At 41.4% G+C, this 13,547-nt stretch overlaps 1 protein-coding gene across 3 annotated transcripts in view; it reads right to left on the bottom strand.

Moving 5' to 3' along the window:
- SGCZ (sarcoglycan zeta) overlaps positions 1–13,547 on the bottom strand; it is a 6,780,780-nt gene that overhangs the window by 6,421,039 nt on the left and 346,194 nt on the right. The gene's annotated exons all lie outside the window — the stretch shown is intronic.

The raw sequence follows: 13,547 nt of genomic DNA, 5'->3' as shown, positions 1-13,547 counted from the left end.
TGTGTGTTAATGTTTGCTTTCATTGCTGAGTTTGTTGTGGTGGCATACAGAAAGTGTATTGTATCCATTTGTATCAGCCTATATTTATTTATCTCTTTATGTATTTATGTAATGTTTGCTTGTTAGGCACTTATAAAATAAGAATATACTGTTTCAAATCGCCCACAGGGCAGGGAGGGAGCAAGGGAGGGAAATACATTACAACACAATAATTAAGAGCAGAAGGGGGAGAGGGATGAGCCTACGATGCCTTGTGAGTATTCAGATCCTGCAAGTGCAGAAAGGAGGAGGGAAGAGGGGGTAAGTGCTGGGGAGTCTGAGCTCATGGGTGAGCCATAGACAAAGTGATAGGAATATTGAGTGCTACACAGCCGAGGCCGCGGGAGGTGTAAGTGTGAGTCTCCAGAACGGAGGGTGTGCAGATGCAAAGTGCTGTGGATAGACAGGAGCTGGGTAGAATTGGTGTGGGAGGTCAAGTCCCCAAAGATGCATAAGGGCCAAGGACACGGAATCAGCAAATGTGGGATTAGCGGAGGAGAGAAGGGGGGAAGGAGGATGCTGTCCGAAATGGCATGCAGTTTTACAAAGAGATACTCCCGGCATGAGATGAAGAGGACATAAAAAGAAAGGATGGGCTACAAACATGCTGCCAAGCAACGCTCGTGTTGGTGTCAGCTTGCTTCATTCCTCGATGTTTCCCAACACCAGCCCCCATCCTGTGCACTTCACATTTGTTTTTTTCCTACCGAGTTGAAGGGTGATGTTTTGCTGCTTTGCCTAGACACCAGAGCAGACAGTACAATGCACCTCACAGAAGGACTCGCTCGGGTTTGCTTTTACCCTTGATTCCTAGCTTATTCCCTAAACCTTGTGTTTTGGCTGCTCAGTGACTCCATCCCAAAGGAGGAGGGTTCATCTCTATTTCTGGATGGGAAATGTGGGGTAGGAAGGTGTTCCCCAGTTAATCATGAGTCATGTTTGTTTTCAGACAGGTGGAGGAGGAAGGAATCCCACACGGAGCATTTTTCCTGAACCAGTTCGCCATGCTCCAGGTTTCAGGCTCAGCACCTGGCTCCTTGGGTTTCTGTCCCAGGGTATTGGCACTGGGATAGGGCCTCTGGGACCCTTGGGGTTTGGCAACTGATCCACAAATAAGTAGCACAACAGTGTGTTTGTAATTTAACTTTGTTATATCCCACTCCTAGCACACATTTCTTTTTGTTAAATTAACATGGATGTTTTTTCCACTTTTTGTACACTTTACATTGCTTTTTGTTAGATTAGCTTAAATCTTGATTGAAACTTTTTTTTTAATCTATCCATCTACTGATAGTTCCAAACTGTGCTCTACAGGACCACACACATTGCATTACATAATACCTATGTGGAAGCCTTTGTTGGTACTTACTTGTTTTAACAGGACTTTAGTGCAAGCAACAGATGCAAGAAAACATATCTGTCTAATTTTAGTTAGAACAGGAGATCATTTACATGCATAATGAAGGCATTAGTTCTTAGCATATTGTTGAAAGGTAACACTGGCAGGTCCTATACAACACATACTTTGATGTTACAATATGATAGAAGTAGCTTGAAATCAAAGAATAGACATTTGTCAAGCACTGCCACAACTGAACTGGCCACAGCACGGCAATGGCAGGAAAATGGTGTAAGTATCCAAATACTTGATGTCACTGCCTCACAAATGCTTAGTTTTTTAACAGGCCTTAAGAGCAAAGAAAGGATGCACGAGAAAACATGTGTTTTTCTTATAACATCTGCTTTTAAAAAAAGAAAGTTATTGCACGAGGCATTCATTTACATTCACAATTACTGGCAGGTCCTACACATCACAAACATTTATATTACTACTATAAGATAGAAGTGGCGAGAAATCAAGAAATAGACATTTCTCCAATGGTCATAATGGACTTGCCCGTAGCAACAGCTGGAAATGAGTACAAGTACCCAATCATATGGTGTCAGCATTGTACTAAAGGAGTTTTGACAACTCCATTCTACACCCCTAGACTCAGCTAACATAGCAACCTAGGTATGTATAACATGGCTGATGCCAGCCACTCAGATACATATTTTTCTCATTTTCAAGGACCGGCATGCTACATCTTTGTGTTAAACATCCCCTATTTACATGTCTCAGCTGACATGAGACTGAGTTGAGAACAATTTACCATTGCTTGTTTGGTCACAGATGACACACACATCTGCTTTCCCGTTTAGGCATGAGCAAGTGGTTCTTTATGCTCACTTCTTTGACATGTTCTTCAGGCATCTAACCACATTTTGTAAATGTAAGAGCACAATTCTGTTAACCCCTGATATACATCAGAGAGACATCCCAGCTGCCTCTCTGCTCCTTGGTCTTGGTTTCTATTGACATTTCGTTTATTGAGAAGTTTTTTTTTGTAATTTAGTTATTAGTTTTGTTAGTGGTTTCATTTTGTTTAACACTAAAATAAATAACTTTCTTTTGAGAAGAATTGCACTGTCTATCAACGCTTCTAAGATTAATTTCCTACAATAGATTTTAAGCGTTGAACCTGGTTTCTCTCCTGTTTTTATAAGATTTTGAAGGTTTTTGTGATGGAACATTTTGACTAAAATACTTTTCTTGGTATGATTACTTTGAACTATATCAAGATTTAAAGAAGCAGTTTTATCTGTAGTGATAGCTGATTTTCTGTTAATTGTTTTTTGGTTTGGTTTACATTTTGATAGAGGAGGCAAATTTTCTGTACTTGAAACTTCTTTTGTTTCACTAAATGACTGTATTAGCTGTTTTGTTCCAACTTTTTTTTACAAATTGTGCTAGAGATGTATGCTTATGTTGGACACTTTTATTTTCATTTGCTCTACTTCTGTGTTGCTTTCTACGGACTTGATTTTTGGTAGGCATTCTTTAGGGTCTGTTGAAAAAAATAAAGAAGGTATGGGTTGGGGTGTTCTGCAATGTATGTGTGCTGTGTGCATGAGTGTTTGAGTAAATAGATAAAGATGCATGTAATGGTGTGTGATTGTGCATTGGGAACTACAACTAGTAGGGATGGATATTATTGAATTAATGTGTTACTAAACTGGGGTTCAGAGGACAGAAAAAACTAAGCTAGTGGTGTGGAGAAGTATATATAGTATATCTAATGTTATACAATTAAAACAGTTGTTTGTTCTATAACTTCTAGATTCTAGCGGTTGAGTTGGGTAATTTGTGTGTCGAAAAATAGGAATTTGTGGGCCATTCTGACTGTAAATCGCTGTTTAAGACATGGGGATTTGTGGACAGAATGGTGCAGAATCTCTATTTTTAGGCACAGAAATAGCATGAATTAACCTTACAGTGTGTTTGAGTAATAATACAAATATTATGGTGATATTCTACTTACTTTTTTTCTAAAATGAGCAGGTTACTTCTTAGTTCTTCTTTGTACTTCAAATTCGGCTGCTTCTTTTCAGGAGAATGGTCTTCACTGCAATTGTAAAAGAAACAAATTAGTAATTTTGTTTGTATATAGCACTGTTTTATTAATTTTTAATTGTCATCCTCAGCGCCTTTCTCAAAACCATTAAAACTATCTTATTTACATAAGATACGTTGCACCAGTTGAAAACATATGATATGTTCTTAATGAACAAATTGTATTGCAATTACTAAATGTAGCAAACAAAATATCTTTACTATGTCTTGTGAAATTTATAATGCAGCACTGAATACCATTATTCCTGTAACTAAGCTCTTCCAAGTAATAGTGCCTCAATGTAATGGGCTGCTTGTCCTATATACATGTAAGTAATTAAATAAATAAAGAAATTAAAAACAATATGTAATTGTACAAGTATTATTATTTGAGATTTGAATATAGAGTGTGCATGCAATTTTGTTTGACTATATGTAGTCTATATATTTCATTTAAAAAATGTTAGTTGAAAATGATTTGAGTGTGTGTGTGTGTATAAAGAAATTAAATAGTATAAAGGTTTGTAAGTGACAGTTGAATTTAGGAGATTGAAAAAAGACAGCAGATTAATTTTACAGATTACACAAGCTAAAAGTCAGTTAGAAAATGTGTTCATGTACTGTAAAGAAAATATACATACCTATAGTTTGTGTTCATGCATATGGATATGCATGGAGCTGCAAGTAGAAATCTTGGTGACTTGTACAGTTTTTCTTGTAGATGGTGCTTGCCAAGGATATGACACTTGTACTCAGAGAGATTCACAGTACATTTGCAGTGCTGATCTATGATGATGCAGTTAGATGTAGAGGTCTTGAATGTGATTGGTGGATTGTCATGTGACTTCTTAGCTACATCCAATGAGGGAATGGCATAGAGAGTGAAGTGGAAATGGTAGAAGGGCTGTTCATGTTACAATATGTCCGCGGACATGGCGGTAGTTTGCGGACATCAGGTGTTACATCCGGGGATATTTGGGTTTAGAAGTCATGCAAATGAGAATGAGCACTGAAAGGGATTGGTCAGGAAAGTTTAGTGGGTGTGTTGTGCCAGGAAAGAGTTTCTCAGATACTCTTTTTGCTGAGAGAAGAACAGATAGCTATGGTTGTGTGGTTCAGAAAACAGATTGTTTGGATTTTGGGAGACACGTGGATACATTGGTTGAAGGTGCATGCAGAAACCTGTGGAGTAGCTGTAGATCTTGGATTCCCACATGTGGAAGTACACTGGCATGGAGTACGTGGAATGAAGTGGTTGGACTTGTTACTACTTTGGAGACAGAGCAACATCCAGATATAATTATAATTAATTGTGGAGGGAACAGTTTAGGACATGTGTCTGGAATTTCTTTGCAATTTGCAATGAAAGAAGGACTTGGGAAGGTCATGGACATGTTTCCAAATTCTCAAGTAATTTTTTCACGGATTGTGCAGAGACAAATGTGGCTTTGTTCTTCTTCATTTGGTCCACAAATGGAGAAAGCAAGGCGCAATGTCAATAAGGCTGTTTGTGCCTTTCTTAGAGATTTTGGCATGTCCTCTTTTCACAATGAAAATATTATGTTTCATAGTACATACATTTTTCGCAGAGATGGAGTACAGATAACTTATGCTGGCAATCAGAAACATACAAAATGCAACCTTTTTTAGAATTACAGCATCCATTTTGAAGTAGGTGTTGAGTATTTATAATTTTTGAAACACAAACACCTCCCAAAGGCTCTTTTCAGAGCCACCACTTCCTCCCAGAGAAAATTGCAATGGTTATGATAGGGTAGCACCCCAAAATTTTAGATGTCCGCGGACTGTCCGCGGACTTCTAAAAAATACAAAGGGCCCTGCTTCATTTATTTTCACTTCTATGTTTTAACTGTGAAAGGCGGCTCTGAAAAGAGCCTTATTTCTTTATTTATTTTTGTTATTTTATATTTTTTGTTTTTTTTATACACAACACACTAGGAGAGGAGGGGAAAGAAGGGTAAAGGGGGGGACACCAACCACGGGGATAAGAAAGGGCGAGCTGAGAGAGGAAGATGTAGAGTGGGTTTTATTTGAGTAGTGAGCAGGTCTTCTCGTGCTCTGAGACGATAGTCTCAAAAGCACTACGAAGTCGCTCCCCCCTGCAGAGTACTGTGTCGCAGTACATACACACAACTGTGACCCTTGAAAGGTAAGGTCATCAGCATTATGTATGGCCTGTGAGGCAGCTTGAGGAAGACGTTGTCCCACAGAGGTGTTCCTTGTGGTGACAGGATCGGAAATGGAGGATGAAGTAGAGGAAATCAACCTACTACGCTCCTCGCAAGGTACAACCCTGCGAATGGCCCCAGAGTGAAATGACCTGAGGTGTCGCTTCATGGTTGCGGTCCCAAAGCTGTACGAACCATGCCTCCCGCGACTGAGCCTCATTGCAGGTGACTTGGTTCGCACGAGCCTTAGGACCATACCCATGAATGGTAAATAACCGACACCCCACGATTCACGCCTAGTGCGGGTAGTAGGGATTTCCACTACCTCATTCTCGTCATCCTCTTCTTCCTCCTCTGCATCCTCACTCCTGTTCCCCTCTTCAGGCCCTTGGGGAGGTGGTGGTGGTGGAGGGAGTGGGGGTGGTGCTGAAGCAGGTGCAGCACCAGGTGGCAGTAGTTCAACCATGGATGCCATCTCGATGATGGTGTGATCTGCAGGTGGCAGCAAAAATCGCTGTGTTCTGAAGAATAGCCAGAAACGCAATGAGAATAAGCTCTAGGGGGCGTGGTCTTTTATACGGGTGCTTGTACGCGGTTCGCGGACATGCGCTCTGTACGCAGATAGATCGAACACAATAAAAGGTTCGAAAGATTTCAAAACGTTTGTAGAAACTCAGGATTAGTATGTGGGACTTGTGCTATGGTGAGTTTGTATTGAGAAATATTGTGGATTACTTGAAAATGTACTTTTAAATTGTTCGGGGACACAAAGAGTGTCTGCATTCAGAACACGCGATCTACGTGGGTGCGGTCATATGATCGCTCCGCGAACATCTTTTTGCTTTTTACTTGTAACCATAACGTCCCTTTAACAAGTTTTTTTCACTGAATATATTCATTGAAAAACTTTATTTATGAGAGAGTTAATGTGATCAGATTTATCACAACAAAACCTTTGCAGTTCAGCTGGTGTGGGAAGTGAAGATCACCTTAACTTGCCCTCCGTTGCCCATTTGATGTCCCCATCAAATGATTGTATATGCCATTGTGAATCCCTTCTATAATAGCATACATGTGCTCATGGGCTTTGCAGTGGGGTGGCGGAGTGAGTTAAGATGGTCATCACTGCCCACACCATATGAATTTCAGTTTCTTTGGGCCTTAATACATCTGATCACCTTAACTCTCTCTTCACTTACATTTTTCATTACATTTCAAGGCTTTTGTTTTACTATTGTTTCATTGGCACCCACTAGTCATGGCCAGTGGCCACTGTACATGTCACACCAATGATTTTAAAAGAGGTATGGTCATTGTCATGGATTTCAGGCATAGCCAGTGGACCAGCATACCGGCCAAGGCCATAACCCCCTAGTTCAGAAGTGTTGAAGTCAAGTGGCAGTCAGCAGCTTTGTTTGGTGTTCTCTTGGAGTGGAGAGGTTTCGCCAGCTAGGTTTTTGTGGAAAGACTGTTGCACCTTTAAGCCAGTATGTGGAGCGCACTTCAAACATGAAGCGTGGTGTAAAAATGCAGTGTCAGAAATGTTACAGTCAAGTGGCAGGTGGGCAGCAGGCAAGCAAAAGAGACCAGGTGAGCATCTGGGTGAGCTTGCTTGCTTAACTTTTTTGCAGCTGTGCTGAGATATAAATGTAAAAATGTAACCAAAGCCACTGGTTTAAGGCCCAAGAAGTAAATCCAACATGCCGGAGAAGACCAAGCTGATATTTGAGCTGAATGTTACCGGCTCGATGGGGCCTAAGTCTGTGACACTGCTTACTTCAACTGGGCTCATATCAGTGGCATCACCGCCTCTAATTAGCAAGTCTGCCATGTTTGTATCCAACATGCAAGTGTGTATAACACTTATAACTGTAGGCAGTCCAAACATAGTTAAAAACATGGCTTCTGAAAAGACAGCCTTTTTCTCCAAAACAATAATAACAGAAAACATATGGTTTAGGAATCCAATGCTTTTTCTTATGTTTCGGATGAAGCACTTATTTTGTGTGCTTGGTTAGTGGATCATCTTCAGAAGCCGGTGAGAGTGGATTGTATTCCAGTTGATGTCCCAGCCCACTCGTTATCTACCGGGGGGCCTAATCAGTTTTATGCTGCCTTGCGAGAAAACAATTTGCCTTTTATGAAAGGGAGGAATCATGGGGGTTCACAAACTCATGTTTTCGCAAATGATTTAACTAAAAACTCCAATTCCAGCTTTACACAGAGTTGAAATGGAGCAGCAGTCACAAGCACCTTGTTCTCTGAATGATTACAAAGCCACATTGTATGTGTCCCTGGTCTTATATCCAGACACCTCAGTGGTTGAGATTGGATAACAACAGAGTCTTCTTTACCTACACAGCGATACTTGGCCCATGCCTCCCCCCGCCCCTGCCTGCCCAGATGGCAATACCAACCTTAAACCTTTCCCTGATTACGCTAGTTAAACTTTAAAAATCCCTTAATGGGAAACATTACTGATCAGGGGACTTTATTGACTCCATGTAATGCCAAGGTTTCTTTTATTTAAGGATATATTGCAAATGCAACCCATTCGTCTAGAGCCAGTGCTTCATAGGTGCCTTCACAAAGTAATGCAAGTTATTAGTGTGGTCCGCAATTGTCCCAACAAAGAGTCTGGGAAAGGGGCTGAAGAGACCCCATTGAGAAATGAGACAATCATGTGAGAGTGGATTTGTTCCCAGGTCTCCAATTCAAGCAGAAGATGATATGGCCAAGGCGGTTGCAGTCAATCAGTACTCAATTCAGGAGGTTCCATATACGGAGGAGATCAGCATTTTTTAAAAAGCCCCCCACCAACTGATTATTTTAATTCCGTAGGAAGGCAGGCCTGAAGAGCAAGCAATCTATTCTATATTTCACAAAAGGAGAAAGTGGAAGCAAAGAGGAAAAAAAGCACGATTAGCAAAGAAGTAAAAAAAATCAGAGGGTGCCTAATAAATCCTCTAATAAAGCTTCTAAGTTTCTTTGGGCCTTAACCACTACTGATGATCTCAGTGTCCAGCCGAGAATCGGTTTTTCTGACGAGGACAAGATAATCGGTCGGAAGAGATGCAAAGTCGACACCTTCAAGAAACCTTCCTCTGTGCTGGCCTCTAATTCCAGTGAAGAATTGGTGGACATGGATTTAATTCATTTAAATATTCATTCAGGAAACATCTCATTGGGGCAGTCAAATAACCAGACTGAAATACTGAGAATAAGTGCATGCTTGACTCGGGCATGCAAGCCATTTCATAATCATCTCAAGAAAGAATGTCATGTCAATCACAAAGTGCAAGATAACGTTTTATTGCTTGAGCGAATGCCTATTTCAAGAAGTGCTCTGAATTTAAACAGAGCAAATGTTTTAAGATTATTTAATTCTGTCCCAGCTCTACTCGTTTACCAAGTCAAAAGATATGGACTTAGTTGAATTTTATAGTGATTATCATTTGGATAAAGTCTTTTTCTATATTACCTCAAACCTGGTCAGGGACATTATTTTAGAGAATGCATCATTGCTGCTTCGAATGGGGTATGACCAATCGGAAGCATGCAGAGTGACCTTCTGGGCTGAATTGAATCAGGATTCAAGGGGAACGGAAAAGTCTAAACATGTTACTTCAGCTCTGCTATTAAGAGTGACTTGCTCAGTGTCCAACACTAAAACTGCAGCAGATGTGTCATTCAGTTGTATTAGATGAAAATTGGGCATGGCTGGGAGACGCATTGGTAGGAGGGAAGTGTGCAATGTAACTAGGTCAAGTAAATGCATCACCAGCCGTATGGTTGGGCTCATGGAATACTAGGGGTTATTCGCATTTACTAAGACTGTGCAGTGAATTGTCTTCATGTGAGTTAATTTTGGTTCAAGAGACTTGGCTCAGACATATGCCAGCCTTCTGAATCCAGAGCTTAAAGGTCCAAAAGGAAGACTTATGTCAGGCCTTGTAATGGCTGCTCGAAATGGAAGAGGATTTACATTACAGGAATCAAAGTCACCCCACCCCTGTAGACAAGCGGCGAGAGTGACATGGGACCCGAAGGTTTACCCTGGCCTGGGCCAATTTGAACTCTTAAATATATATTGGAACCCAACAGGTATCGCTGTTGACGCTTTTTGTAATAATATCACTGAATTAATGGTTGAATATCTTTCTGATCCTCTTATGGGAGCCATCAGAATCTGTGGAGACTTGAATATCACATGTGAGCAGATGGACCCTCAATTTCCTACACAATCTGTGAGTAGGGGTAATGTGAGAAAGAGGGGAAAAGTCATGGATTGACTTGATTGAAAGCAGAGGGTTATGTATGCTTAATGGTTGTGTTGCAGGACACTTCCCAGTGAATCCAACATGGTCTAGGCTTAAGCATCGAGCTATCCTGGACTAGATGTAAATGTCTTAAATACCCTAGTAAAGACCATAATATCATTTTAGTTAGATGGATTTGGCCACAAACAAAGCGTCCTGAAATATTCTACCCCCCGAAGTTAGACGTGAATGGAGGAAGAAATCATAACATCTGGAATGAGGCGTTAGTTACAAAGCTTCATCACTGTTCAAATAAGTTGTGCAAGGATGCAACGAGTGATCAAAAGCTCTCTCCTGAAGGCTATATGGCAGTGTTAAATACTTTTGTGAACAAGAGATCTGTATCATCTAGACCATTTTATAGACACAAACATGTCTTTGATCCTGCAGGTCAGCTTAAAAAGAGAGAAATAAGAGAAGCACTGAGAATCTTAGAAAGAGGCAACACTCCCTCTTTTATTAAAGATGGAAAAAAAACAGATTCAAATTTAAACATTGGCTCAGAGGTAAGAAAGCCCACTTGATTCAGAAGGATGCTAAGATCATGCTAGGAGCTATTGCCTCAAAGAAGTCCACATTCATTTGGAAATTATTAAATAATTGTAATTCAGTCCAGCCTGCTTCACCGGTGAACCCACCCTCAGAGAAGACTTGGTTCCTGCATTTTACTAAAATGTTCGAAAAGGTTAAAACTTAAGCAATATGACCGAGCGGCGGGGGCATTACCGACTTAGGTAATGCCCTGGGGCCCATAGTTAACGAAGGCCCCGGGGCATTACCTGAGTCGGTAATGCCCCCGCCGTGAGGGTCATATTGCTATTAGTACCCCGGCCCGCAATATATGCGTGACCGGGGCACTAAAAGCATTTTTTTCTGCCCTGAAAAGCTGCTGCGTTTTGGGACAGAAAAAAAAACGACCAAGAAAATGGCCTCTGGGAAAGGGAAAACAGGAGTCCGTTTTCTCTTTCCATGGCGGCCTTCAGGATCGGGCGCGCTGGGAACCGCTTCCGCTCCTGAAAAAAAAAGAAGCATAAGGTAAGTGGGGTTGGGAGGGTGGGAGGGAGGGGTAGGGCGAAAAAAAAAAAACGTACCTTCGTCCCTGCCAGGGGACGATAGAAGCCTCCAGCTGTGTGGAGGCGCGGAGTCTCCACACTGCTGGAGGCTGCCATCGTCCCCCACCAGGGATGCAGGAGCAAGAAGGTAAGTGGGGGGGGGTAGGGAAAAAAAAGGAAAAAAAAAGCTTACCCGGTCCCCAGCGGGGGGCGGAGGCAGCCTCTCAGCCGTGGGGAGGCTCGGAGCGGGTATGGCCCCGCTTCAAGCCTCCTCATTGGCTGAGGGGCTGCCATGCCCCCCCCCTCACCGAGGACAAGGCAGCTGGAGTCCCGGCCGAGAATCGAAGGATTCTCGGCCGGGTAAGGACCCGGCGAGAGCCAATAAGAATGCGTGTTGCATTCTGCTTGACTCTCGCTGGGTACTAATAGTAAATATGTTGTGTGGACTCCTGATGATGAAACTTGGCCTAATGTCCTTGCTAGAGATGAGATGCTAATTATAATCAAGAAGTGCAGAAGTTCAAGTAGTCCTGGCTTGGATGGCCTTTCAAACTTTATATAAAACATGTTTCCTGAGTTATGGGTGGAAGTTTTGTTTAAGGTGTTTAATTCCGTCATGAAACTTAAACAAACACTGTCTTCATAGAAATCAGCCATAATCATATATTTAAAAAGGGAGTCCAAACAAGTCCTTCTAAATATCAGCCTTACCGCTGCTAGATGTGCCAGAAAGGCTTTTTGCATCTTTAATTCTTAAAAAATGTGGGAGTGGATGAAAGTATCCTCGAGATTTGATGTTAACTAGTCTGGGTTCATGAAAGGAATTGGAATGGTTCTCAATGACTTCATTTTGAATTATTTGAAAAAGACAACACAGAAGAGGGGTTCACCAATGTATGTGGTGTTTATTGATTTTTAAGTCACTTTCGATAGTGGTGATACATCTGTATTATGGTCAAAATTAAGATTGTGGGGTCTCCATCTGGGCGGAGCCTTTATCTTAGATAAAACCAATAGGGTATGCAACATATAGAGGTCTAAAATGTAAGCACTCACTTTGACAACTGTGCAGAGCCTGCTGATGCAGATTTGATTCCCGGCAGGGCCAAACTCAGCAGTTCATCCTTCCGGAGTCGATAAATGAGCACCACACACCGTGGGTAATAAGCAGTGCTCAGATACTTGAGGGTTCGTAGCACTATATGAATGCTAAATTAAATTAAATTAAAACAGCAGTGTATTCTTGCCCTGCTTTGTTCGTTAGTTTCAGGCCTAAATGAAACGTTGGTGCCTTTTCAAGCCTTCTCGCCTACAGTTGGGGGAAAATAATTCACTGGTTGTTCTATGCGGAGGCCTTAGTCCTCTTTATTCAAACACCGATTGGCTTGCAGAGGTTGTTAAATGCACTGTAATATTATGCTTCCCAGGACTATTTATTGATAAATGTTACAAAAAAGGAATAACATGGTTTTGAAGACATCTAGAAAACGAAAAGATGCATCCTTCAAATGGTGTGTGTATAATACACCATTGGTGAAAGTGAATTTTTATAGTTATTTAGGATTCAACATGAATAAGGAAGCTAATGATGAGACGAATATCAAGTTGTTGAGATTTAAGGCTGAGGCTCTAGCGTCCCAGGGATCATTCATACTTCTTAGGTCTGGTAAATTGCCTTTACTGCCGGTCTTAGAAATGTATTTATGAAAATGTGTTTTAATCAGCTACCAACTCGGACAAACAATTGTGTAGGTGTAGCTTTTGTGACTCAGCCTCAGAATTAGAGGCAATAAAACATGTCTTAGCTGAATGTAACAGTTTGAGAGAGTTGAGAAGCCCCCTGTTTGACAGATGTATAAGTCAATACAGAACGCTCACGCCAGATGCTTCGTGGGCCACTCTCTTCAGTGATCAGTGTGTCAGCCTCTCTATAGCTGTGATTACATTTTTAAAGCAATTGTTGTTATACATTTGAAATGATATGCTTGGTTTTAGGTATAGGACTAGAAGTTTAACATTTTACTAATTGCTTGACATTTTAGAAGATTGGCTGTGTGATGAATTAAGTAGAGTCTTCTGATGGATTTTTTTTAAAGAACTTTATTATAAGTTCTTATGTATATTTGTTTGGGTATACCGGAGAGGACTGGGGTTCACACTGCACATTCACCGTTCAGAGCACCCACGGCCCAACAAATGCTCCCCCGGTATATAGACGGAGGACTCAGCCAATGGGAAGCTGGAACTGTCCTTTATTTTCCATAACAGACAGGGATCATACAGGAAATGCATTATCTCCAGCAATCACAGCTCCTGAGCGTGTGTCAGAGGCCTGATGTCACAAGTTAGGGCTCTTCCCCAAAAACGTATGAGCGTACACGGTTGGGTGGTTGGGGTGGCAATGCCTATAGCTGGCACCTAGAGATGTTAGCTAACTGGCCCTTTCATGTCAGGTGGCTTGGCCTTAGCCTTCTGCAGAAACTATCTATTACATTGTTGCAGGGTTGCAGGATTA

This window comes from Ambystoma mexicanum, chromosome 6q (assembly GCF_040938575.1).
Source record: "Ambystoma mexicanum isolate Mex_15411 chromosome 6q, UKY_AmexF1_1, whole genome shotgun sequence".
NCBI classification, from domain to species: domain Eukaryota; kingdom Metazoa; phylum Chordata; class Amphibia; order Caudata; family Ambystomatidae; genus Ambystoma; species Ambystoma mexicanum.
Note: the sequence above shows the minus strand (reverse complement) of the source record. Positions and strands in the feature narration are given on the sequence as shown.